Source organism: Macaca nemestrina, chromosome 17 (genome assembly GCF_043159975.1).
Source record: "Macaca nemestrina isolate mMacNem1 chromosome 17, mMacNem.hap1, whole genome shotgun sequence".
NCBI lineage: Eukaryota > Metazoa > Chordata > Mammalia > Primates > Cercopithecidae > Macaca > Macaca nemestrina.
In genome coordinates, this window is record NC_092141.1 from 39,484,760 (window position 1) to 39,509,718 (window position 24,959).

General features: G+C 44.2%; 2 long non-coding RNA genes across 4 annotated transcripts in view; one reads left to right on the top strand and one right to left on the bottom strand.

The window, feature by feature from the left end:
• Nucleotides 1-24,959, bottom strand: part of LOC105485205 (uncharacterized) — a 36,715-nt gene that overhangs the window by 9,234 nt on the left and 2,522 nt on the right. The window contains exons 3-9 of one of the 2 annotated variants that reach the window (XR_003018824.2): nt 19,168-19,449; nt 17,954-18,014; nt 9,987-10,067; nt 6,593-6,645; nt 5,217-5,337; nt 4,295-4,728; nt 2,772-2,845 (exon numbers count right to left, since the gene is read on the bottom strand). This is a non-coding gene — a long non-coding RNA (uncharacterized lncRNA). The remainder of the gene's footprint in view (nt 1-2,771; nt 2,846-4,294; nt 4,729-5,216; nt 5,338-6,592; nt 6,646-9,986; nt 10,068-17,953; nt 18,015-19,167; nt 19,450-24,959) is intronic. The other variant, XR_011615589.1, reaches the window with a different exon arrangement.
• Nucleotides 4,651-24,642, top strand: LOC105485204 (uncharacterized). 2 transcript variants are annotated; one of them, XR_989404.3, is made up of 3 exons: nt 4,651-4,723; nt 9,175-9,296; nt 24,505-24,642. It is a non-coding gene; the product is annotated as an uncharacterized lncRNA (long non-coding RNA). The 2 variants fall into 2 exon arrangements; XR_989403.2 differs by lacking the exon at nt 24,505-24,642 and adding an exon at nt 10,002-10,110.

Sequence of the window (24,959 nt, forward strand, 5' to 3'; positions counted from 1 at the left end):
TGAAGCCTCCAGAATGAGTCATTTCTGCAAACACTTGGCTAAATCTCAGTGAAACTGATTTTGGACTTCTGACCTCTGGAACTATAAGATATACATTTGTGTTGTTTTAAGCCACTAAATTTGTGGCATTTTGTTATAGCAGCCATAGGAAACTAATATGCCAACTGACAGACTAAGCTGGAGGTCCTGCATTTTCTGTGCTCTTTTATTGAGGAAGACTGACAATAAGTACCTCAAGCACTTGACCGTTCTGCCTGTTAGCATTGTGAGAAGTTCTCTGATCTGCTTTGAACAGGTTATTACATTTTGCCAGAAAGATATAAGGGAGAACATGGGAAACTAGGCATTGAATAAAAATGACAAGAGAGTTGCCAGTGGGACCACATCGCTCAAAACACACACCGTAAGAGCAGTCTGTGGCTGGGTGCCGTAACTGACACTTGTAATCTCAACACTTTGGGAGGCCAAGGCAGGTGGATTGCTTGAGGCCAGGAGTTCAAGACCAGCCTGGGCAACATGGTGAAACCCCGTCTCTACTAAAAATACAAAACATTAGCCGGATGTGGTGGTGCACGCCTGTGGTTCCAGCTACTCAGGAGACTGAGGTGGGAGAATCGCTTGAACCTGGGAGGTGGAGGGTGCAGTGAGCTGAGATTGCAACATTGCACTACAAACAGGGAGACAGGGTGAGACCCTGTCTCAAAAAAAAGAGCAGTCTTTGTAAGGAGAAAGAATTTGATGTTATATTTTTAAAACTACTAATGACAATGAAAACAGACAAGAACACTGGTAAAACTAAAACCACACTTCACCCAGGGCTGTACCCATCACACAGTAATTTTTCATTAATTCAAAATCTGTCTGGAGAGATATCTCAATACTCTTGTTAATTACTTCTTTCAAGGCATTCTCCTCATTGTAATTGAGCACACCCCTGGGTACCATCCTATAAGTAAGCACATTAATGACTATATACAACATACGGAGCCAAGTACTTATACACATAGACTGGCTTTCTGGCTCACCTTTCAACTCTCCCATTATAATTTCTAGAGAACACTGCCAGGTAGGCTTGCCTGTCATCCTCAATAAAGACCCAAGTGGGGATTCTTTTCTGTAAAGCTTCAAGTTTAATTAGCTCATTCTGCTAGTTCGTCAGAAAAGGCTTTCTGCTGCCAAAGAAAATTAAGTTTTTTAAAACAAAAACAAAACAGGTTTCCACTCATTTGGTATATTTTAGGATAAATGCATTTTGAAGGTAAGGGCAAAGTTTTTTTGTTTTTGTTTCTGTTTTTGTTTTTCTTTTTGAGACGGAGTCTCTGTCGCCCAGGCTGGAGTGCAGTGGTGTGATCTTGGCTCACTGCAACCTCCGCCTCCTGGGTTCAAGCTATTTTCCTGCCTCAGCCTCCAGAGTAGCTGAGACTACAGGCGCACACCACCATGCGTGGCTAATTTTTGTATTTTTAGTAGAGACAGGGTTTCACCATATTGGTCAAGCTAGTCTTGAACTCCTGACCTTGTGATCTGCCTGCCTCGCCCTCCAAAAGTGCTGGGATTAGAGGCATGAGCCACCGCGCCTGACCAAGGGCAAGGTTTTTATACATACTTTTATTTATCCCTTAGTAACCTGAATATGACTAATAAGGAAATCTTGGCCGGTGCAGTGGCCCATGCCTGTAATCTCATTACTTTAGCAGTATACTAGCTGAAAGTACAGACTTTCATTGAGACAGATCTGAGTTTGAATCCTGGCTTTACCACCATGAGATGTGGGGCGAGTGAATTAACCTCTCTAGTCCTTTGATGTCTTCACTTACAATCCAAGGATACGAATAGTACCTACCTCATAGGGCTGCTTTGAGGATTAAATGAGATCATGTTTCTAAAGCTATTAAGTGCTAGAAAGCACTGGAAATTGCTAGCTATTATTCTCATATAGCTCTCATGATTACCATTACTTACAAATTGACTGAAATCCATACGGTCACTGTGGCAGATTCCACGAATGGGTCCACACAACATCTGCTTTGACCATTTGTAAAACCTACAGTGTCTGGACTCTCTTGTAGCTAGAGTTCTGCCTATGACCCAGGTTCTGCCCAGCAGATGCCTATGTGCTGCAGGAAGATGAAGGTCATTTAAGTGAAGTGGCAGCACATGTAGGTGGGCCCATCTTTTTGCAGACATGACTGTGAAAGAGCTTTGAGAGAAGCCCCACTGTCCAGCCCCTAGCATCACAGGTATTGATTGCTGAGCAGCAGTGATGGAGCTTCTGTGAGAACAGTCCTGTTTATGGCTGGGCATTTCTGCTGGGGTTGTTTCTGGCTGTGTGGCATCCTAGCCTGCTTCTCTGGCACTGGTGAAAATCCTGTAAACTACCTAATACCCTGCTGTAACCCCTTTCTATTGAAACTAGCTAGAGTGAATTCTGTTGTCTGCAACTAAGAATACAGTAATTATAAAAACAATCAATACAGTAACTATCAGAATAATCCTTATTACTATAGTATAAAGATTTTTCTCTTTTCTTTTTCTTTTTTTTTTTTTTTTTTGAGGATCCTTTATTGAGGATGACAGGCAAGCTTACTCATTATTATTGTTAGTTCATCTGCGAGGGGCAGCTTGACTAGCTAATCTGGGCTTCCCATTTCTGGAAGACTTTTTACCCACAGTGGGACTGTGATACTTGTGTAACTGGAAGTGGCAATGAGATCTTCTGAATGTGGAATGCAAAGGAAAGGGTATGTCTCAGCAGTCCTGGGTTATATTACCTTTGTGTCAGATGTAAGGTGACAAGCCACGCATAGGAGATGCACCAAGTGGAAAAGTCTACTGAAAATTTTATCTTTGAAGAGAACAGAAAAAGCATTAAATCTCTATATCTTGTACAGTCTATATGGGTTGTTTTATCCGAAAGGGGAAGGAGGAATGCTTTAAAAAAAAAAAAAAAAAAAAGTAACCTTAACTCTAGGCAAAACTTAAATGATTTTCTTCTCTTTCTTCATTTCTAAAGCTAGAGCCAGTCAGACAAGATGGGGCGTGTAGTGTTGCACAATGATCCTGCATTTTCAGCCTCCAGGCTGAGAAGCAAGTGCAATTAACATTCCGAAGTGCGAGTTATTTCCCCACCATTTGAGCCCTGCAGCATCTTATTGTGATTACAAAGGCTGGACTAACTCTGGCTTTCTCAATGTATTGTATACACATTAAACATATACAGACAGTTCTTAAAAAGTTATAAATTCAAACATTCCATAGTATGTGGAACCCAGTGAATTATAGAATGGGAGACACTTTCAAAGGAGCACCTGATTCAGTGTCCTCCTACCTCGTTTCTAATTAAAAAAAAAAAAAAAAGAAATATAAAAACAACGGCATTGTAGTCATGCTTTAATTTCATTCTAAACTTGTGTCATCCTGTTGAATTGAGGCCCACAGGGAACAGGGCCCAGCAAATCCCTGGACCTCTTGGTATTTGGTATAAACACAGCACCTAACTTGGACTGGCTTCCATACAGCTAAGACATTTTCTGTTTTGCACACAGGGCAGTATGTTCCAAAATTATATATTTTGTTCCAAATATATGTTCCAAAATTATATGCGTGTGTGTGTGTGTGTGTGTGTGTGTGTATAATTTTTTGAGTCAGGGTCTTGCTCTGTTGCCCAGGCTGGAGTTCAGTGGTGTGATCATAACTTACCTCAGCCTTGAACTCCTGGGCTCAAGCAACTCTCTTGCCTCAACCACCTGAGTAGCTTGGACTACAGGTGAGTGCCCCCATGTCCAGCTAATTTTTTTTTAATGTTTTGTAGAGATGGGGTCTCGCTTTGTTGCAAGGTATCCAACTCCTGGGTCCAAGTGATCCTCACACCTTGGCCTCCCACAGTGCTTGGATTACAGATGTGAACCAATGCACCTGGCCATGAACACATATTTTTTAAAATACTTATTTGTTTAAATGCATATTAAGAAAGACTATAATAGGTCAAACATGAGATTCGTAGATGTTACTGCTCATAGCAAGGCTAAGATTTTAAAAAAGAAGGGGGAAATCACTGCAAGGAATTAGATAAATAAATAACATGATACTCTAGCGAAACCAAAAATGGTGCAGGTGGTCCTGGAGTGACGAAAGTGAGGGAAGTCATCGAAGAGAACAGTGCCTGGATTTAAGTGCCTGCTCTGTCACTGACAGGCTGGAAAGATCTTGAACAAGTCATCTCCCCCTGATGAACTTCAGACTGTAAACTAAGAGGATGTACTGGGGCAATGTTGAATGCGGGGCGTGTTCCTACTTGTTCCAGGAGACCAGCACTTCCCGTGGTGTCCCAGGCACTGGGCAGGAAGAAAGGTGAGGCTTCTGCTCCCAACAACTTCAACTAGAGGCAGCTGTCACTGGCTTTACTATCCCGGCCCGCGGGATAGTCAGTGTAGGCCCTGGAGGAGGGGGTGGGAATTTGGGGAACAAGAGACACGAGAAACGGACATAAGACAGTGCTCTGATCAAGTCTCGTTTAATGGCGGTAATGCAATGCCTTATATACATTTGGAGGGGAAGGGGTTGGGCTAAGGCGGAAATGACCTCATTGCAGAAGGCGTGGCCAGATAGACGTCATATTGCGCATGCGCTGTCAGGTAGTCTTTTCGCGGGCGCGGGAAAAATGAATGAAGAAGCAGCAGGAAGAGCGCCATCTTTTAATGGCGGTATTAATACAGGGAAGAAGGTAATCTAGGGAGAAAGTGTGGGGTGGAAATGAATATAGCTCAGGCGTTTAATCTTTAATTATTATTCGCTATGGCCGGGGCGTGCAGCTCCGGACACTTTACAAATGTAGCTTCTTACAGAAGTTGGTTTGAAAATAAGGTTTCATTGATTTAAAAATCCAAAAATGTTCTTCTCAGCCCCAAAATAGAATATTTATATACTATGCTTTTATAAACCATAACCAAAAAGCTAAAGATATCAAAATAAGTTCAGCTGGGGTGCAGCTTGTTTCAGGAAGTCTATTCAAGAGGAAAGTATAGCCAATTAATAATAGATAATGTGTTTGATCACAGGCTATCCCAGACACTGAACTATATACACTAATGAATCTAGGAAAAACAAAACCAATAAACAAAATAAAACCACCACTAGGAGGTACGTCTTATAAATAACTCCACTTTCAGATGAGGATACTGAGGCTCAGAGAAGTGAAGTGGCTTGGCTTAGCTTACCCACTTTGTATACAGTCAGGGTACAAACACAGGCAGTCTGACTCCAAACCCTTAACTGGATCACCGTGTTGCCTCGCAGGAGGGCAGAGAGAGGTGCCTGGAACCTGGGAACTGGCGATCTCTAGCAATACAGATAAATACCCCGTTTAGTGCACATTTCAGGCTACCCAGTCTATGACCCAATTTTCAAAGACTTTCCATTCAACTAGTTGTTAGGCAGTGGTGGTCCAGGCATGCTTCTTTGGCCAGGCCAGGGATGATTTCTGTTTCATGGTACAGTCTTTGCTGTGAGAGTTCATCTGGGTGGGGGCTCACAGGCCTCTTGCAATGGAGTTTCTCACATTCTGAACCAATTCTGGGTTCTCAGGCCGGTCCCTGAGTCATATTCTTTTTTCTCCTGGACCACAGGGCTGGGTCTACCTCCTTTTTTTTTTTTTTTTTTTTTTTTTTTTGATACTGATTCTAGCTCTGTCTCCAGGCTAGAGTGCAGTGGCACAATCTGGGCTCACTGCAACCTCTGCCTCCCGGGTTCAAGCAATTCTCCTGCCTCATACTCCAGAGTAGCTGGAATTATAGGCATGTGCCACCATGCCTGGCTAATTTTTGTATTTTTAATAGAGATGGCGTTTCACCATGTTGGCCAGGCTGGTCTTGAACTCCTGACCTCAAGTGATCCACCCGCCTCAGCCTCCCAAAATGCTGGGATTACAGGCTTGAGCCACCGTGCTGGAAGTCTTCATTCTTTATGGTACTTCAGGACTTCCAAATGCCTCTTACTATCTCCTCATGGTTTGCATTTCTGCACTGGTGACTCTCTCTTCATTGCAGTGCCTTCTGCATATCCCACACGGCAGAAGGCCCAGACAGGAATCCCCATGGTGAAAGAGGATGTTTGATCTAAGTGTTCTGCCCAAATCCCTCCAGATCTTTTTTTTTTTTAAGTCAGGCAGCCCTCAGAATCACAGCAGCTTCAGAGAGAGTCCCCCTCTAGATCTTTTTATGATCTTAGTCATTTCTCTCCACCTTCAAGTGTGCTTTTGTTTACAATGGCCTGCACCTGTGACTCTTCTTAGGGGAATTTGCCCTGGGCTGCTGGAGCCACTTTTCCCTCAAGGATGGAATTCTGGAAGTGCCTAGTAGGTTTTCATGCTCTTGGCATGGCCCTTAGTGGATGACCAAGGGTGAGACCCTCTCTTGTCTTAGGCTGAGACAGACTCAGGTGTGACTTACATCCCAGAGTGTTCCCCCACCCCCACCCCTCCTCCCCCACCACAGGATAGGACTGAATCACAGACTGGCTGGGCTCCTTCCTTTGCCTGCCTCCTCCACGCCTTCACTGATTTCTCCTGGGAGCCCTTGCTTAATTTATTACTTACACACAAGTCCTCATCTCAGGGTGGTGTTCTGGGAAACCCAACCTAGAAAAAGACTTAAAAGAAAAAAAAAAGAATGACAACTTAAAACTTAAAATAGTTATCACTGGTTTTAATGCAATATAATAAAGCCAGACCTGTTCCTTCTCAGCCTCTTGAAGAACTTAATGCTCAATTTAACATGTTATTTACATTTTCATTCATCTTTTTATGAATTAATCATGCCCAATCTTTTGTTGCTCTTTCCTTCCTTTGAAAGGTTTCTGAGTTTATTCCCTTCTCTGGAAGTTAACTGGTAAGGACTGCCTTAAACACAGTTTAAGGAGTTGTGTTGCCCCCAACCCCAATATCCCCTTTCAGGAAGCAGCATCTTGGTTGTGTTTTGTCTTCCAACACACAGATGTGCACACACACGTACCCACAAATACACACTTGTGCACACACTGATGCACACAAATTATGTTCCCACATGCAGGCATGAACAAAAACATGCAGTCACACTCATGTGTACACACAAATCACATACATGCACACATGCACACACATATGCAGACCATACTTAGAATTCAGCACCTGCCTATCTGCCTTCCTAAACTGTTCACTGTGGAATTTCCTGATGCTTCTTTTCACTTGTGTGGTTTCCTGAAAGAGTTTGAAGGGCTCTGATGGTTGTCAACAGACTGTCAAGTGTAGGACTGAACCAAATGACATACTTTTGAATATAATGAGAAACATAGAAGGCACTGAGAGAAAAAGAAGGCAAGTAGTAAAATATCTTTGGGTAGGTTCTAAGCACATTTTAAAAGTTTTTCTAAAGTCTAAGGGGGCATACAAAATTATCTTTGATTAAATGTTTATTATAGCTTCCATATTAATGTTAGCTCAGATTTATAACACGGTAGATTCTGAATAGAACTAGGTTTTTTTTTTTTTTTTTGAGACAGAGTCTCGCTCTGTCGCCCAGGCTGGACTGCAGTGGCCGGATCTCAGCTCACTGCAAGCTCCGCCTCCCGGGTTCAGGCCATTCTCCTGCCTCAGCCTCCTGAGTAGCTGGGACTACAGGCGTCCGCCACCACGCCCGGCTAATTTTTGTATTTTTAATAGAGACAGGGTTTCACCGTGTTGGCCAGGATGGTCTCGATCTCCTGACCTCATGATCTGCCCGCCTTGGAGAACTATGTTTACACTATGTCTTATATACACTTTTATTTTTATTTATTTACTTTTTTTGAGTTTGAGTCTTGTTCTGTTACCCAGGCTGGAGTGCAGTGGTGTGACCTTGGCTCATTGCAACCTCCACCTGCTGCATTCAAGTGATTCTTGTGCCTCAGCCTCTAAAGTAGCTGGGACTACAGACGTGCCACACCTGGCTAATTTTTGTATTTTTAGTACAGAAGGGATTTCACTATGTTGCCCAGGCTGGTCTCGAACTCCTGGACTCAAGTGAGTCACCCGCCTCAGCATCCCAAAGTGCTGGGATTACAGGAGTGAGCCACCATGCCTGGCCTGCATTGTAATTTTCTAAAAGGAGGATGGAGTCATACTCGCCAAACCTATTGGACTATAGCACCCTTCCTGAGGAGCATCTCTGGAATGAGAGTCCAATGGACAATACTCTCAGCAGTGCTGACCTGCTTTACCCTTGGACCTGCACACTTGCAGTGATCTGGTCTAGCTTTTTGTTATATGAACACCAGCATTTTCCACAGATGTGACCTCCCACTGTCAAGGTAATTTAAAACAAAATTTTTTTGTAAAAACTAAAAGAATCCTTGCCAGATAATTTAAGCACCAAAGAGATAAACGTACATGTGATGTTATAGAAGGAAAAGAATCTTCTTGGGAGGTGCTACTTCTCCCCTAGCCCATAAGGACCAATATATACTAATGAGGACCCTTCTCATCTATGAGCCAGGGTGCTAAGCACCCTCCACAGACTATCTGATTTACTTATTACAGCACTGCCACGAGGTAGATAGCATTATTCTCACTTTGCAATAAAAAAGCCTGAGGGTTACTTGAAATGCCCAACATCATCTGGTAGGTCTGGATTCAAATCCAAACCTTTAACACCAAAGCTCATGGCCTTAAGCAATAAAAGGTAAAAGGCCGGCATGGTGGCTCACCCCTATAATCCCAGCACTTTGGGAGGCTGAGGCAAGTGGATTATCTGAGGTCGGGAGTTTGAGACCAGCCTGACCAACAAGGAGAAACCCTGACTCTACTAAAAATACAAAATTAGCTGGGCATCGCCTGGCGCATGCTGGTAGTCCCAGCTACTCGGGAGGTTGAGGCAGGAGAATCATTTGAACCTGGGAAGTGATGGTTGCGGTGAACTGAGATCTTGCCATTGCACTCCAGCCTGGGCAACAAGAGCAAAACTCTGTCTCAAAAAATAAATAAATAAATAAATAAATAAAATAGAATAAAAGGTAAAAAAGCAAGGATTGAGGGGGAAACATATCCAGGTGAACATCTGTACATCCCCCTTCCCTTGTGTGGCTCTAGCTGCCTGGAATTAAAGTCAGGCCAGAGCCTACATACCCCAAGGTATGGGGCCCGAAGTGACCATGTTGTTTTCTCAGACCTTAGGACAGGTCACCCAATGACAATAGCTGATATTTATGGAGTGCTTCCCCGGCGCCAACCACTGATAGGATCTTCACACGCATGATCTCACTTAAACCTCAAAGTTCAAAGCTGTGAGGTAGGTACTATAATGACCCCATTTTACAGAAGAGCATAGGTTCTGAGAGGTTACTTTTCTTGCCCAGGGCCACACTGCTAGGAAACGGTAAAGCTGGGCTTCGAACCCAGGTCTGGTCTGAGTTCAGGCCATATACTTAACCCATTCTCCTATACTGTCGTTCCAAAGTACTGTATTAAGAAAAACCAGAATAGTCTGGTTCTTAAATACATCCTTTAAAAACCTACCATATCTTTGAGTTAAAACTAGAAAAAAAAAAAAAAAAAAAGAAATATCAGTCTTTTTTAAGTATCTCCAAATTATGAACATTTGCTGGTTTTGGGGACTACGTAACACCTAGATCTCCTTCCTATTTTGTGGGAATTCCACTTTTGGAAGGTCTTGATGGGAAGGCCTCTGCCTGTGGGAGCTGGAAAAGGCCAAACATTCCCTGTCCCTGCCTCCTGGCTCACCGGTGGGCTGTTCCAGCAGGGAATGATGGTTTTTGGGGGGTGTGATGATGCCAAGACACAGGAGCCCTTAGAGAGCATCCACAGCAGCGGCTGTGGCTGTGGGTGATGTTCCTGTGTCACATCTTTGACTGGGCTTCCTGCTGACTCACCTACATGGGTTCCTGCCTGTTTCCTGGGGCTGGTGACCAAGCCTCCCCACCCGTTCTGTGACCCACCAACATTCTTCCAATATACTCACTCCCTTTCTGTTTAGGTAAACTGCACGTGGCTTCTGATGTGTGCAACCAAGAACCAGACACGTACAAAAGTCTTCATACTTCTGGAATTACATAATTGGAGCCAAAGATAAACCTTTGTCTTAGCCTCCTGCAGATGATTTAAAAGTGTATTCTTTTGTGAAATCCAAGCAAAGGACATAGCTGTGGCTTTGTCCTTGCATAACCACCACCTTTTGTACACTGGGGCTATAGGCAGAGAATTCCAGTTTCTCAGTGAGACCTTCAAGGCTTTGCCCAGATTAGCCCCATCCATGACTCTGTCTTCTAACTAGGCCCATATTCCAGCCAACCTGGCCTCCTGGCTGCTCCTTAGCCATGTTTTTGCCTTTTCTCACCCAAATATTCACATGCCCTTCTGAGGTCAGCTTCTTCTAACATGGGTATACATGGAAAGCTTGGTCTTACATATACCTTGAGTCGTCCACGTAGAAACACGTCCTACATGTAACCCCAGCATTTTGGGAGGCCGGGCCAGATGGATCACTTAAGGCTAGAAGTTTGAGACCAGCCTGGCCAACATGGTGAAACCCTATCTCTACTAAAAATACAAAAATTAGCCAGGCATGGTGGCACGTGCACGTAATCTCAGCTACTTGGGAGGCTAAGGCGAGAATCGCTTGATCACAGGAGGTGGAAGTTGCAGTAAGCTGAGATTGCACCATTGCACTCCAGCTTGGGCAAAAGAGTAAGACTCTGCCTCAAAAAAAAAAAAAAAAAAAAGCAGCAGGTCCTATAGTCACAGATTTGTTTCCCACTGTTCCTAGCTCTACTGAGGGCTGTGGCTCCCCCACAGTGGTCTGCTAACTCCAACTCTAGGCCTGAGGTAGTCCAGTTGGTAGGAGAAGAGTCTAGTTGTCTCTTCATAGGCCTCACTGGGAAGTGGGAGAGGGAGCGGGTCTCCTTCCCCTTCACCACACCACCCCAGGTTGTACAGATGGAACAATTCACTTCACTGGGCATGTTGGAACCATTGGAAAGGGAACCAAAATTCAGTAAAAGGAAGGTGAAAGTTCTTGATGAATCTGATTCTCCCCGAGTTGCAAGGGAAAGTAGCACAAGATGAGGCCTTCACTGGGTTGGGGTAGAGGATTCTGCTAAAGTCTGGCCCTGAATGTCCCACTTTCTCAAGCATCTTCTACTGTGAGACTTTTGGGAAAACCTCTTCGAGTCACTGGAAAGCACTGGGAAGGCTCTGTTCCATCCCTCTCCTCTCTCCAGACATTCCCTCATTCAAATGGGCAACTCAGCAGGACTATCAGCCCTGCTAGGACAAGCAAGTCCTGAAGACCCATCAGAGGTAGCAGGAGCTGGGGAGAGGCTCAGGCTCACCAGGGTCTGTGGCTGAGGATCGGTATGGGTCGTCTGGGTCAGATTATCTTTGTGCTTGCTATTCCCTTCTGCAAACATGGCTGTGTCAGTAGCTTTTGAACTTGTTAGATTTAACAGGTAGTGGTTAATTAAGAAGTTTTTATTCATTAATAACGTGCTTCCCCTTTCCCTTAAAGTCCCTAAATCCCGTTATAATGCACAGGAGGGGTTAGCCCCTTTCTCATTTTGCCTATCAGAGCAATGGAGGAGGCGTGTGGCTCATGCCTGTAATCTCAGCACTTTGGGAGGCTGAGGTGGGAGGCTCATTGAGCCCAGGAGTTTGAGACCAGTCTGGGCAGGGCAACACAAAAAAATTTTTTTAATTAGTTAGGTGGCCAGGCGCGGTGGCTCACGCCTGTAATCCCAGCACTTTGGGAGGCTGAGGTGGGCGGCTCATGAGGTCAGGAGATTGAGACCATCCTGGTTAACACGGTGAAACCCCGTCTCTACTAAAAATACAAAAAAAAATTAGGCGGGCGTCGTGGCGGGCACCTGTTGTCCCAGTTACTCAGGAGGCTGAGGCAGGAGAATGGTGCGAACCCGGGAGGCGGAGCTTGCAGTGAGCCGAGATTGCACCACTGCACTCCAGCCTGGGTGACAGAGTGAGACTCTGTTTAAAAAAAAAAAAAAAAAATTAGTTAGGTGTGGTGGTGTGCACCTGTAGTCCTAGTTGTTTGGGAGGACTAGTGGGAGGATCATTTAAGTGGGAGGATTGTTTAAGCCTGGGAGATTGAGGCTGCAGTGGGCAGTGATCATGCCACTGCACTCTAGCCTGGGTGACAGAGTGAGACCCTGCTTAAAAACAAAAAAAGAAGAATGCAGGAGTTACTAAAAAAAAAAAAAAAAAAAAGCTTTATTCACATATAATTCAAGTATGATGCAATTCACCCACTTAAAGCACACAATTTGAAGGGTTTTACTACAGTATTTTCACAGTTGCAGGCCATCACCACAGTCAATTTTGGAATACTTTCATCACCCCAAAATTAAGCCTCATACCCATTAGCAGTCGTGGTAACCACTAATTGACTTTATGCCTCTATAGATTTGCCTTTTATGAACAATTCATATAAATGAAATTATACAATACTACATGTGTTATTCTGTGACTGACCTCCTTCACTTAGCATAATGCTTTCAAGGTTCATCCATGGTGTAGCATGTATCAGTACTTTATTCTTTTTTATAGCTAAGTGATAGTTCATTGTATGAATATACCACTTTCGTTTATCCATTTATCAGTTTATAGATCTTTGGGTTGTTTTGACTTTATGGCTATCATAAATAAAGCTGCTATGAACACGTGTGTACAAGTCTATGTGTGCACATATGTTTTTTCATTTCTCTTGGGTATATACCTAGGAGTAGAATTGCTTGATCATAGCTCTGTTTAACCTTTGGAGGAACTGCCAAAATGTTTTCCAAAATAGCTGCACTATATTACATTCCTACCAGCGGTGTATCAGGATTTCAATTTCTCCACATCCTTGCTACAACATTATTATCTGTCTTTTATTATAGCCATCCTAATAGGCATGAAGTGGTACCTCACTGTGGTTTTGATTTGCATTTCCTAATGGCTCATAATGTCGAGCATCTTTTCTTGTGCTTATTGGTCATTTGCATATCTTCTTTGGAGAAACATGCATTTACATCCTTTGCCTGTATTTATTGATTTATTTATTTGAGACAGAGTCTCTCTCTGTTGCCCAGGCTGGAGTGCGGTGGTGTGATCTCAGCTCACTGCAACCTCCGCCTCCTGGGTTCAAGTGATTCTCCTGTCTCAGCCTCCCTAGTAGCTGGGATTACAGGCAGGCACCACCACGCCTGGCTAATTTTTGTATTTTTAGTAAAGACGGGGTTTCACCAAGTTGGCCAGGCTAGTCTTGAATTCCTGACCTTAGGTGATCCACCAGCCTCGGCCTCCCAAAGTGCTGGGATTACAGGCATGAGCCACCGTGCCCAGTCAATTTATTTATATTTATTTATTTATTTAGAGATGGAGCTTCACTCTGTCACCCAGGCTGGAGTGCAGCGGTGCAATCTTGGCTCACTGCAACCTCTGCCTCACAGCTTTCAAGTGATTCTCCTGATCAGCCTCCTGAGTAGCTGGGACCACAGGCACATGCCACCACATCCAGCTAATTTTTGCATTTTTAGTAAAGAAGGGTTTCGTCATATTGGCCAGGCTGATCTTGAACTCCTGACCTCAGGTGATCTGCCCGCCTCGGCCTCCCAAAGTGCTGGGATTATAGGCATGAACCACCGCACTGGGCCATTGGTCTATTTTTTAATTGGGTTATTTGTTTTTGAGTTGTAAGAGTTTTTATATAGTCTAAATACAAGTCTCTTATCAGATATATGATTTGAAAATATTTTCTCCCATTCTTTGAGTTGTCTTTTCACTTTCTTTATGGAATTCTTTGAAGCACAAAGTTAAAAAAAAAATGTGAAGTCCAATTTACCATTTTTTTCCTTAACTGCTTTGCTTTAGCATCATATCTAGGAAACCATTGCCTAACACAAAGTCACAAAGATTTACTTCTTTGTTTTATTTGATGAGTTCTAGAATTTTAGCTCTTATATTCAGGTCTTTGATCCATTTTAATTTTTGTATATGGTGTGAGATAGAGGTCCAACTTTATTACTTTGCAGGTGGCTATCTAGTTATTCCAGCAGTACTTGTTGGAAAGACTATTCTTTCCCTGTTGAATTGTCTTGGTATCCTTGTTGACAATCAATTGACTATAAGTGTGAAGATTTATTTACAGACTCTCGATTTTATTTATTTTTGTTTATTTATTTATTTATTTTGAGATGGAGTCTCACTGTCTCACGCAGGCTGGAGTGCAGTGGTGCGTTCTCGGCTCACAGCAACCTCTGGCTCCTGGGTTCAAGCAATTCTCCTGCCTCAGCCTCCTGAGTAGCTAGGATTATAGGCCCCCACCACCACACCCGGCTAATATTTTGCATTTTTAGTACAGATGGAGTTTCACTATGTTGGCCAGGTTCCAACTCCTGGCCTCAAGTGATCTGCCCGCCTCAGCCTCCCAAAGTGCTGGGATTACAGGCATGAGCCACCGCGCCTAGCCTATTTCAATGTTTTATAGCTGTCCTTACACCAGCACCAGAAGTTACTTTTTTTTGAGACAGAGTCTCACTCTGCCACCCAGGCTGGAGGGCAGTGGCACAATCTCTGCTCACTGCAAGCTCTGCCTCCTGGGTTCACGCCATTCTCCTGCCTCGGCCTCCTGAGTAGCTGGGACTACAGGCACCCGCCACCATGCCCAGATAATTTTTTTGATTTTTAGTAGAGACGGGGTTTTACCGTGTTACCCAGGATGGTCTCAATCTCCTGACCTCGTGATCTGCCCGCCTCGGCCTCCCAAAGTGCTGGGATTACAGGTGTGAGCCACCATGCCCAGCCCAGAAGTTACATTTTAATCAAGGCTGCTTTCTTTCCTTCCCCAGGAGGAGCTCCTGGTTGACAGTTCCGTTGTTCACAATTTAGTCTTGGAAGAAGGATAAGGTTAGAGAAAGGAAGGGAGGTAGCCAGTTCTTTATGTCTGTATTTTCTCAGGCTGTTCTCATTTCTCCAAGAGTGGGACCCCATACCATAGAGGACATGTTAGTGACACCCTCCAGGTTCATTCATTTATTCATTTTCAGTGCATGGTGATACATTGCAGCTTGTCTGTGCCTAATTAAGTGGTTATATAGATTACACTAACTGGATTCCAATAAACTGAATTTGCTGACATTTTCTGTGAAGGCCAGAAGCTGTCAGTAGTATCAAAACATGCCTGCGTGCGGGTGCATACACACACAATGTGACCTTTAAAATAAAGGTGTTATTTAAAAATGATTGAGAGAATGACAAACTCCTAAAAAAACATGTTATGGAGAGGGCATTTGGAAAACAGATCTTTTAAAAATATTTCATAGTTATGTGGCTTTGTTGTAAAGACAAGTATGTATTTATAAAAACTCATAGCTGCGGCCTGGCGCGGTGGCTCACGCCTGTAATCCCAGCATTTTGGAAGGCCGAGGCGGGTGGATCATGAGATCAGAAGATCGGGACCATCCTGACTAACACGTGAAACCCCGTCTCTACTAAAAATATATAAAAAAAATTATCCAGGCGTGGTGGCGGGTGCCTGTAGTCCCAGCTATTCGGGAGGCTGAGGCAGGAGAATGGCCTGAACCCGGGAGGTGGAGCTTGCGGTGAGCCGAGATCACGCCACTGCACTCCAGCCTGGGCGACACAGCGAGACTCCGTCTCAAAAAAGGAAACAAACAAACCAAAAAAAAAAAAAACTCACAGCCATATATTTTTAAAACTTGGATATCAAAATTTCTAACCCATTTAGGTTTAAAAGGAAATGTTTCAGTGGATTTTGTACTCATTTGTTAGTTTAGAAAAACAACTGGTTCCCATCAGGAAAAATGGAAAGATGCTAACAGCATTACAAGAGCAGCAGCACCCTTGCATAATTAGTGAACAGGGTGGAAAATTAATATCATAGGCTAGGCGCGGGGGCTCATGCCTGTAATCCCAACACTTTGGGAGGCCAAGGCAAGTGGATCACCTGAGGCCAGGAATTCAAGACAAGCCTGGCCAACATGATGAAACCCAGTGTCTACTAAAAATACAAAAAATTAGCGGGCTGTGTTGGTGGGCGTCTATAATCCCAGCTACTTGGGAGGCTGAGGCAGGAGAATCGCTTGAACCCCAGGGGCAGAGGTTGCAGTGAGTCGAGATCGCACCACTGTACTCCAGCCTGGGCGACAGATGGAGACTCCGTCTCAAAAAAAAAAAAAAAAAAAGAAAAAGTAAGCAGACCCAATGACAACTTCATCCATTTGTGTATATGTACTCTTTTAGAGCAAATGTGTAAGTTATGATATCCATTTAAAAAGGAACAAAATAGGCCGGGTGTGGTGGCTCACACCTGTAATCCCAGCACTTTGGGAGGCCGAGGTGGGTGGATGGCTTGAACCCCGGGGGCAGAGGTTGCAGTGAGTTGAGACTGCACCACTGCACTCCAGCCTGGGCGACAGAGTGAGACTCCGTCTCAAAAACAAACAAACAAACAAAAAACCTGAACTTTAGAAGCAGAACTTTGAAAAGAACAATAAATCAATATGCTGAGAAATAAGGGCCAGGCGCAGTGGCTCATGCTTGTAATCCCAGCAGTTTGGGAGGCTGAGGCGGGTGGATCACTTGAGGTCAGGAGTTTGAGACCGGCCTAACCAACATAGTGAAACCCTGTTTCTACTAAAAATACAAAAATTTAGCCGGGCAAGATGGTGGGTGCCTGTAATCCCAGCTACTCAGGAGACTGAGGCAGGAGAATCGCTTGAACCTGGGAGGCAGAGGTTGCAATGAGCCAAGATCACGCCACTGCCCTTCAGCCTGGGCGACAGAGCGAGACCCCATCTCAAAAGAAAAAAACAAATTAGCTTGGTGTTGTGGTGGGTGCCTGTAACCCAGCTACTCGGGAGTCTGAGGCACGAGAATCACTTGAACCCAAGAGGAGGAGGTTGTAGTGAGCTGAGATTGCACCACTGCACTCCAGCCTGAGTGACAGAGCAAGATTCTGTCTCAAAAAAAAGCTGAAAAATGTAAAACAAGTCCAATCACAATGCTCTTTGTAAAAATATTATTATAAACAATATTAACATTTTATGTTTATCATATATTAAATACTATTAATCATATCACAGATATTACTAATGCTGGAAATTTTAGTGAGAACAAAAATTAATATATTAAACAGACTAAAATTAAAAATAGTTAAAAATATATAGAATCTGTAAGTCCTATACTGGGCAGAGGTGCTTACATTCTTTTACTGATACGAATATGCCTTCAAAAACTTTTTTTTGGTTTGTTTTAAAAAAGGAATATACTGTCAAAAAAGTTTGGAGGCCACTGGCTTAAACTATTACATTGTAATACGGAACACCACTGTGAACTGCCAATAGGGAACTACAGTGCATAGCATTTCTCAAACTCATCTGGCCACGAGTCATTTGGAGGCATGAAAGTTCCAAGAAACTGTCTTTGGACCATGCTGTATGGTGGATAAGAGCATGAATCTGGAGTCAGACAAAGCTGACTTCAGCTGACTACCAGACTCATACTAGCTAGGCGACCTGAGCATTTTACTAAATCTTTTTGAACTCTTTTCCTTATCTGTAAAATGGGGATAGTAATATCTACCTCGCATGGCTGTATGGACTTTAAAAACAATATTGTACGTAAGTGCATAGTATAATGCCTGGTGTCTTGTAAGCACCCCTTAAAAGGAAGTTTCTATTATTCTATCATCTCTGATAGTTATTTAGAGACCTGACGTATCTTTCATAACTACACCTCTTCAGAGCAGAAATTGAATCTTCTCTTATGAGTCCCATGGAACACTTAGCTGCACTAGGTATGCGAGAATGAAGAAATGAATGATATTAATAGAAGCAGAGTTCTCTGAAAGATTGAGAGACTATATCACCAAAGACTGAAGGACAAATGTTTCTTTCTCAGCTGTTTATGACTTACCTTTTTAATGGCTACACCAGAACATTCACATAGGATGAATCCTCATAGTAATTTTCCTTACCTAGGCAGTTGATAACAAATTAGCCTGTAACTGTTTCCAGTTGCTCCCCTTTGATTAATCAATCAAAACAAATTTATAATGGTTCTCCTGTGGTTTGATACTGCTAGGAGCCTGGCATGCCTGAGATGAAGACAAGATGACTACATGCACTTAAAAGTCCAGGAAATAGGCTGGGCACGATGGCTCACGCCTGTAATCCCAGCACTTTGAGAGGCTGAGGCGGGCGGATCACCCGAGGTCAGCAGTTCCAGACCAGCCTGGCCAACATGGTGAAACCCTGTCTCTACCACAAATACAAAAATTAGCCAGGCATGGCGGTGGGTGCATGTAATCTCAGCTACTCGGGAGGTTGAGGCATGAGGACTGCTTGAACCTGGAAGGCAGAAGTTGTGGTGAGCCAGGATCACGCCACTGTACTCCAGCCTGGGAGACAGAGCAAGGCTCTGTCTCAAAAAAAAAAAAAAAAGAAGAAGGGGAATAAGGACTGGAGTGGCCAAAGCAAGTTCAGCACTGGAGGATTAGGTGGGCTTTAAAGGAGAGACAGTGACTCATGCTTATAATCCCAGCACTTTGGGAAGCTGAGGTAGATGGATCACTTGAGGCCAGGAGTTTGAGACCAGCCTGGCCAACATGACAAAATACACAAATTAGTAGGGCATGGTGGTACATGCCTGTAATCCCAGGTACTCGGGAGGCTGAGGCACGAGAAACACTTGAACCCAGGAGGCAGAGGCTGTAGTATGCTGAGATCGTGCCACTCTACTCCAGCTTAGGCAACAGAGCAAAACTCTGCCTCAAAAAAGAAAAAAGAAAAAAAAAAAAAAAAAAAAAAAAAAGGACAGACAAAAGAAAAGTTATTTCAGACCCAGGTAAAAAGAGCAAAGGCATGATAGTGTCAATTTCTAGCTCTCATTTCCTTTTGTGCCCCTTCCTCTGGAATGTTTCTCTTACAAAGTTTTGTTATAGTAGTACTAATGATACTACTACCACTTATGATAATTACATAAGTACTTAATAAATAATCCAAATAAGTCCTAGGCATCACTTGGCCCAGTTTTGGAGTAGTATAACATTCAGAGGAAGAACCTAACAACCAAAAATTCCTATGTATATTTTCCTAATTACAACCCATAGTAACACTTCTGAAAATCACCTCTTTCTATACCTCTAGGTTCCATTCAGCAGCTGCTTAAAGCTCCTCTTTCTTTACGTTTCTCAGTATCTGCCGGGGTCAGTTAGGGTTGCATTCAGCTGCATGGAACTGAAACCTGGATGCACATGCTTCACAAAACAGAGTTTTATTTTTCTTCTGTAACCAGAACTCTGGAGGCAGGCAGTTCAGGGCAGGTACAGCTGCTTGAAGAAGTATCAGGGACCCAAGTTTCCTTTAGCTTCCATCTTTTGCAAAATAGCTGCTTCACTTCCAGGCTTTGATCTATGTTCTCAGCAGGAAGAAGAATGAAGAGTAAATGACAAAAGATCCGTGCTGTTGCTGGCAGATTGGGCATTTGGTGGCATCAGCAGCTGGATCAGCCTTATTGAGTGGGAGCCCTGCTACTCTGTATTTGCATCCTTTTCTTTGATGTTCCCCCAGGGGATGCCAGTTTTTAAAAATGTAGACTGTTGGCTGGGTGAGAGGGGTGCCATTTTAGAAGTTTCCCCAGGTATGGCCTTGGCCTTCCCCACTATGACTGCTCTTGCTCCACAGGCCAAGGAACTACTATAGAAGTTCTGCCAACCACCAAGTATGCCCATGCTAAGTACCCATTCAGAGAGGACAAGGACTCATCACTATATACCCTTGCTGGGAATCCAGTCTTCCTCAGTCATTAGGTTCTGGAAATTGGCTCAGGTTGAGAAACAGGGCAAGGGATTGACTCTTGGGGCAGCTCCTCTCAGCCGCCTCCTTATCTGTCCTTGTGTTTTAAAAACTACACCTTGAGGCACACAGTATCCTACTAACTACCTTCATAGCTCCCTGGGGGTCAGGCCTCCTTGGATGCCATTCTGTCTTGCCACTCCTAACACTGCCACTTAATCTTCTGCTGGTTATGCACTGCCACCTGGTCTCTAGCAGGCCCATTGCTCTCAGGGACCCTAGCCCCTGAAACATCTTCCACCATAAACCCTGGTCTACAGATAAAAGCGGCTATTGGACTTCTCAGCGATGCTTGTGTCCCTCTCAGCAGCACATTCCTTATTGCTTGTGATAAACAGCAGAACACGGCTGACAGGTTAGCATGTAAATAATATATCATTCCCACTTCCAAGTATTTTGCTCCCTTCTTCCATTGTTCGCCAGGACAGCTCTGGCCTTTCTATTTTGCTTAGTGTGGGCCATTGCTTTCTCCAAGCTTTCTAGAGCCATCCTAGCAATCTGTTAGCTTTATCTCCTGGAGTCCTTGCCAGAATGTAAATACATTTACATTGCTTATATCCATACACTCTGCTTTATTTAGCATTATTTTCTCCTCCCTCCCCATTTCAGCACATTGGGGACCCCTTCCCCATTTCTCTCACCTTCTGCAGATGTATATATAAGTTGGGCAGGTTTTTTTTGAGACGGAGTCTTGCTCTGTCACCCAGGCTGGAGTGCAGTGGTCCGATCTAGGCTCACTGCAAGCTCCACCTCCTGGGTTCATGCCATTCTCCTGCCTCAGCCTCCAGAGTAGCTGGGACTACAGGCGCGTGCCAACACACCCGGGTAAATTTTTTTTTTGGTATTTTTAGTAGAGACGGGGTTTCACCATGTTAGCCAGGATGGTCTCGATCTCCTGACCTCGTGATCCACCCGCCTTGGCCTCCCAAAGTGCTGGGATTACAGGTGTAAGCCACTGCGCCCAGCCTAAGTTGGGTAGGTTTTTTAGCTCCTTCAGGATATAGTGCCTCTCCTCCCTTAGCAGGTCTAGCATTTTCTTAATGGGGTTATGTGTGACTTGACCTTAGTTACTGGTCTGTTAGACAGGTGGAAAAGTGCAGGTAGATCCTGAGGAGAGTGTGTGTGGCCTTGCAAGGTAGATAATACTTCTTGATCTTCAAGCAAGGGGGTTGGGGTGCTAGTTTCTATAGGGAGGAGTGGGACACTTCTACAAACCCATAGCACTCAAGGTGACGTGGGTTTTGAGGTTCTCAAGTGCATTGACCCAGATGCCCCATCTAAAGTGTCAGGGTCCCACTTCTCAACTATGCCCCTGACCTTGGTATAGTAGACTCACTAGGGCTGAAAACCTTTTCAGAGTTCTGCTGCTCTTATAATTAAATCTTGAGCTTGATTTTCTGCTTTTTCTGCTCCTACTTCCTTTATATGCTGCTAAGGAGGCATTCTGGCTTTCTTCCTTAGCCTTTAATTGGTGATTAATCATCTTCAACCTTTCATTGTCTTTCTCCAAAGCACAGGTTTACTCCATCAGTAGCTATCCAATTTCATTGTTCTTCAACTACTATTTGTCCCATATTGTTAAAATGCCTGATAGATTGCACCTATGAGTGCCTTGTTCCACTGATGTTACATCCCACCCATTCCAGCTCTTCACCATTGCTGAAAGTTTTAACATTCTACTGCTATGGCAAGCCGGGGCCTGTCTGGGCTTCTCCTGGGGACCTTAGTGCTAACTGGCCAGGGAGATGTTTCAGCTCCACTGGATCAGACCACATTCATGGGACATTTTTGTCTGTTTGTTTTGAGACAGGGTCTTGCTCTGTCACCCAGCCTGGAGTGCAGTGGTACAAACACGGCTCACTGCAGCCTCTACCTCCTGGGATCAAGCAATCCTCCAGCCTTAGCCTCCTGAGTAGCTGAGCTGAGATGACAGCTGCTCACTGCCATGTCTGGCTAATTTTTTTATTTTTTGTAAAGATGTGGTTTTACCATGTTGGTCAGGCTGGTCTCAAACTCTTAGGCTCAAGCGATCCACCTGTCTCAGCTCCCAAAGTGCTGGGATTATAGGCCTGAGCCATGGTGTCCAGCCACACTCATGGGACTCAATTGCCCTTGGAATCAACTTCGTGCAGGAGAGAAAGGAGTAGGATTGAGCAGAAAGAGAAGTTGGACTAAATGTAGTCACAGTAAATGCCTCAGCTTCCAGATCCTAAGGGAGCGCTGGAGCAAGGAAAGCCCTTCAGAGCAGCCCCACCCTAAGCCCTGCATCTGCCAGCCAGTGCAGACGGACCTGGTGAGAGGCAGCTTTCTTCAGCTGAGGGCAACTCCTGGAAAGGGATTTAACTGATAGCTGTTGGCAAGTAATGCGCCCAGCAGCTGAAGAAATGAGCACCTTAGTCCTAAAGAGTGGTGTGCTCCTTGGAATGCTGTGATGGTTGGTTGTGCCAGTGGAGATGGGGGCGGTGGGTAGAATAAAGGGAATGCTACTGTAAAAGCTATTTATTTATTTAATAAGACAAGGTCTAACTCTGATGCCCAGGCTGGAGTGCTGGAATGCAATGGCACCATCACAGCTCACTGTAGCCTTGACCTCCTGGGCTCAAACGATCCTCCCACCTCAGCCTCCCAAGTAACTGGAACCACAGGCACATGCCACCATGTCCAGCTAATTTTTAAAAACATTTTTGTAGAGATGAGGTTTCGCCATGTTGCCCAGGGTGGTCTTGAACTCCTGGGCTCAACTGATCCACCCACCTTGGCCTCCCAAAGCACTGGGATGACAGCATGAGCCACGGCTCCTAGCTTGGAACAAGACTCTTGAAGAAAATATTGGCAGAGCTTGTTGCCTGACCAAAAAACAGAGGCTGAATGAGAGAGATGCATTTAAAACAATACGAAACACTAAGGGTTCCCTGAATACTGTTGGACACTGCAAAATGGGGGAAGTTAGGATACAAATCTAATTCTGTTCTACTCTAAGGCTCATGCCTTTTCACTAGACTAGAGCTGGTCAAACTGGTGTTCCATGGGCTAAATTCAGACAGCAGACGTATTTTGTTTGGCTGCACAGCACTTAAAAAATGTAAATTGGCTGCCACTATGTAAAAATTGGAAGAGTTTATATGTAAGTTCAGATCTCTAGCTTCTCTTGAGTAACTAGAAGATCTAGCAACACTGGGTCAACATTCCTGCATGGCAGTAACTGGAGTTGAGTGACAGATACTCCTTAAATGGAGAGAGTATCTCTTATCTGGATAAATAGAGGTGGGCATATGCTCCTTAGTTCACCACAGTCTCCATGCATTACCTTCTTTGGCTTTTTTTTTTTTTTTCTTTTTTCTTTTTTGAGATGGAGTCACTCTGATGCCCAGGCTGGAGTGCAGTGGCACAATCTCGGCTCACTGAAACCTTGGCCTCCTGGGTTCAAGCAATTCTCCTGCCTCAGCCACCCTAGTAAGTAGCTGGGATTACAGCTATGTGCCACCACGCCCGGCTATTTTGTATTTTTTTTTTTTTTTTTTTAGTAGAGATGGAGTTTCACCATGTTGGCCAGGCTGGTCAAACTCCTGACCTTAGGTGATTTGCCTGCCTTGTCCTCCCAAAGTGCTGGGATTACAGGCATGAGCCACAGCACCCAGTCTTCTTTGGCATTTTGTTTAGAATTCCTGCCATACATACTATGTATGATCTAACAAAGTACATAATGTATAACAGGTATTTGGATACTTTTATTTTTATTTATATTTTAGAGACAGGGTCTTGCTCCGTTGCCTAGGCTGGAGTACAGTGGCAAGATCACAGCTCACTGCAGCCTCGACCTCTCAAGCTCAAGTGATCCTCCCATCTCAGCCTCCCAAGTTGCTGGGACCACAGATGCACACCACTATGCCTAACTAATTTAAACAATTTTTCTTTGGTAGAGGCTGGGGTCTCACTATGTTGCCCAGGCTGGTCTTGAACTTCTGGGCTCAAGCAATCCTCCCACCTTGGCCTCTAAAAGTGCTGGGATTATAGGCGTGAGCCACCATGACTGGCCCATTTGGACACTTGATACTGGTTCAGCAGAACTGAATGAATTTAATTGGAGAGGAAGTTGGGGTGAAGTCTAGGCCTCTGACTGTAATGAGAGGCTTGGCACTCAGGGGAAGCAACAGAACAGGGAGTACAAATTAGGATGAATTAACAACATGCTGGCAGGAGCTTGAGTAAAGGAAGAAGAGCAGAGGGCCAGCAGAAGTTTGGGTGTCTTAGCACAGAGCTAAAGAAGAGTGGGCAATGGTGGAAGAAACTAGAGAAGAGGAAAGAAAGGCACAGAGGAACTTCAGCAATGGAATGCCAGGGAAGGCAAGGGAGCTGAAGGTTTGGGCAGTTGCGTCCAATGTAGGGAAGAAGATCAGGGAGACAGACAGGCAAAAAGCCATGGCAACAAGGAAGTACTTAGGGACTTTCAGAGTAAGTACGAGAAAAGGAGAGGAAGGTTGTGGGTCTGAAGTTTAGCAGTGCAGTAGGGGCACTGGAATACTATCGTGGGGGTATGAGTGAGTGCTTTTTCAGGGGTCCTACTTGGGAGAAACATAGACATTCGTTTAATATTCATCCATTTCTTTCCAGCATTGTTATCATTCTGACAACATCTAAAAGAAATTAGTATCTGCATTGCATCCTTAAAAGAAGAAGGGACCAAAGACATGTCCAAACTGTCTTTTTGTTCTAGTGGAATAAAACATTTATTTAACATGTATTTTGGACAACCACCAACTGAGAGATTGGAAACTTTTCTCAAGGATGTATCTCTCTGTACATGGGTTATTGGCTTTGTGGATTTTCTGTAGTAAAATTAAAATTCTAGTTTTGTTCTCCCTTATCACCCAATGTCTTTCTGTGTGGCCTAACTGGCTGATTAGCGTGTGCTTGGAATGTGTAAATTCATTTTAACATTAGCCTAGGGGCCTGTGTGGTAGCTCACCCCTGTCATCCCAGGACTTTGGGAGGCCGAGGCAGAGGGATCACTTGATGCCAGGAGTTCCAGACCAGCCTGGGCAACATAGCAAGACTCTGTCTCTTCC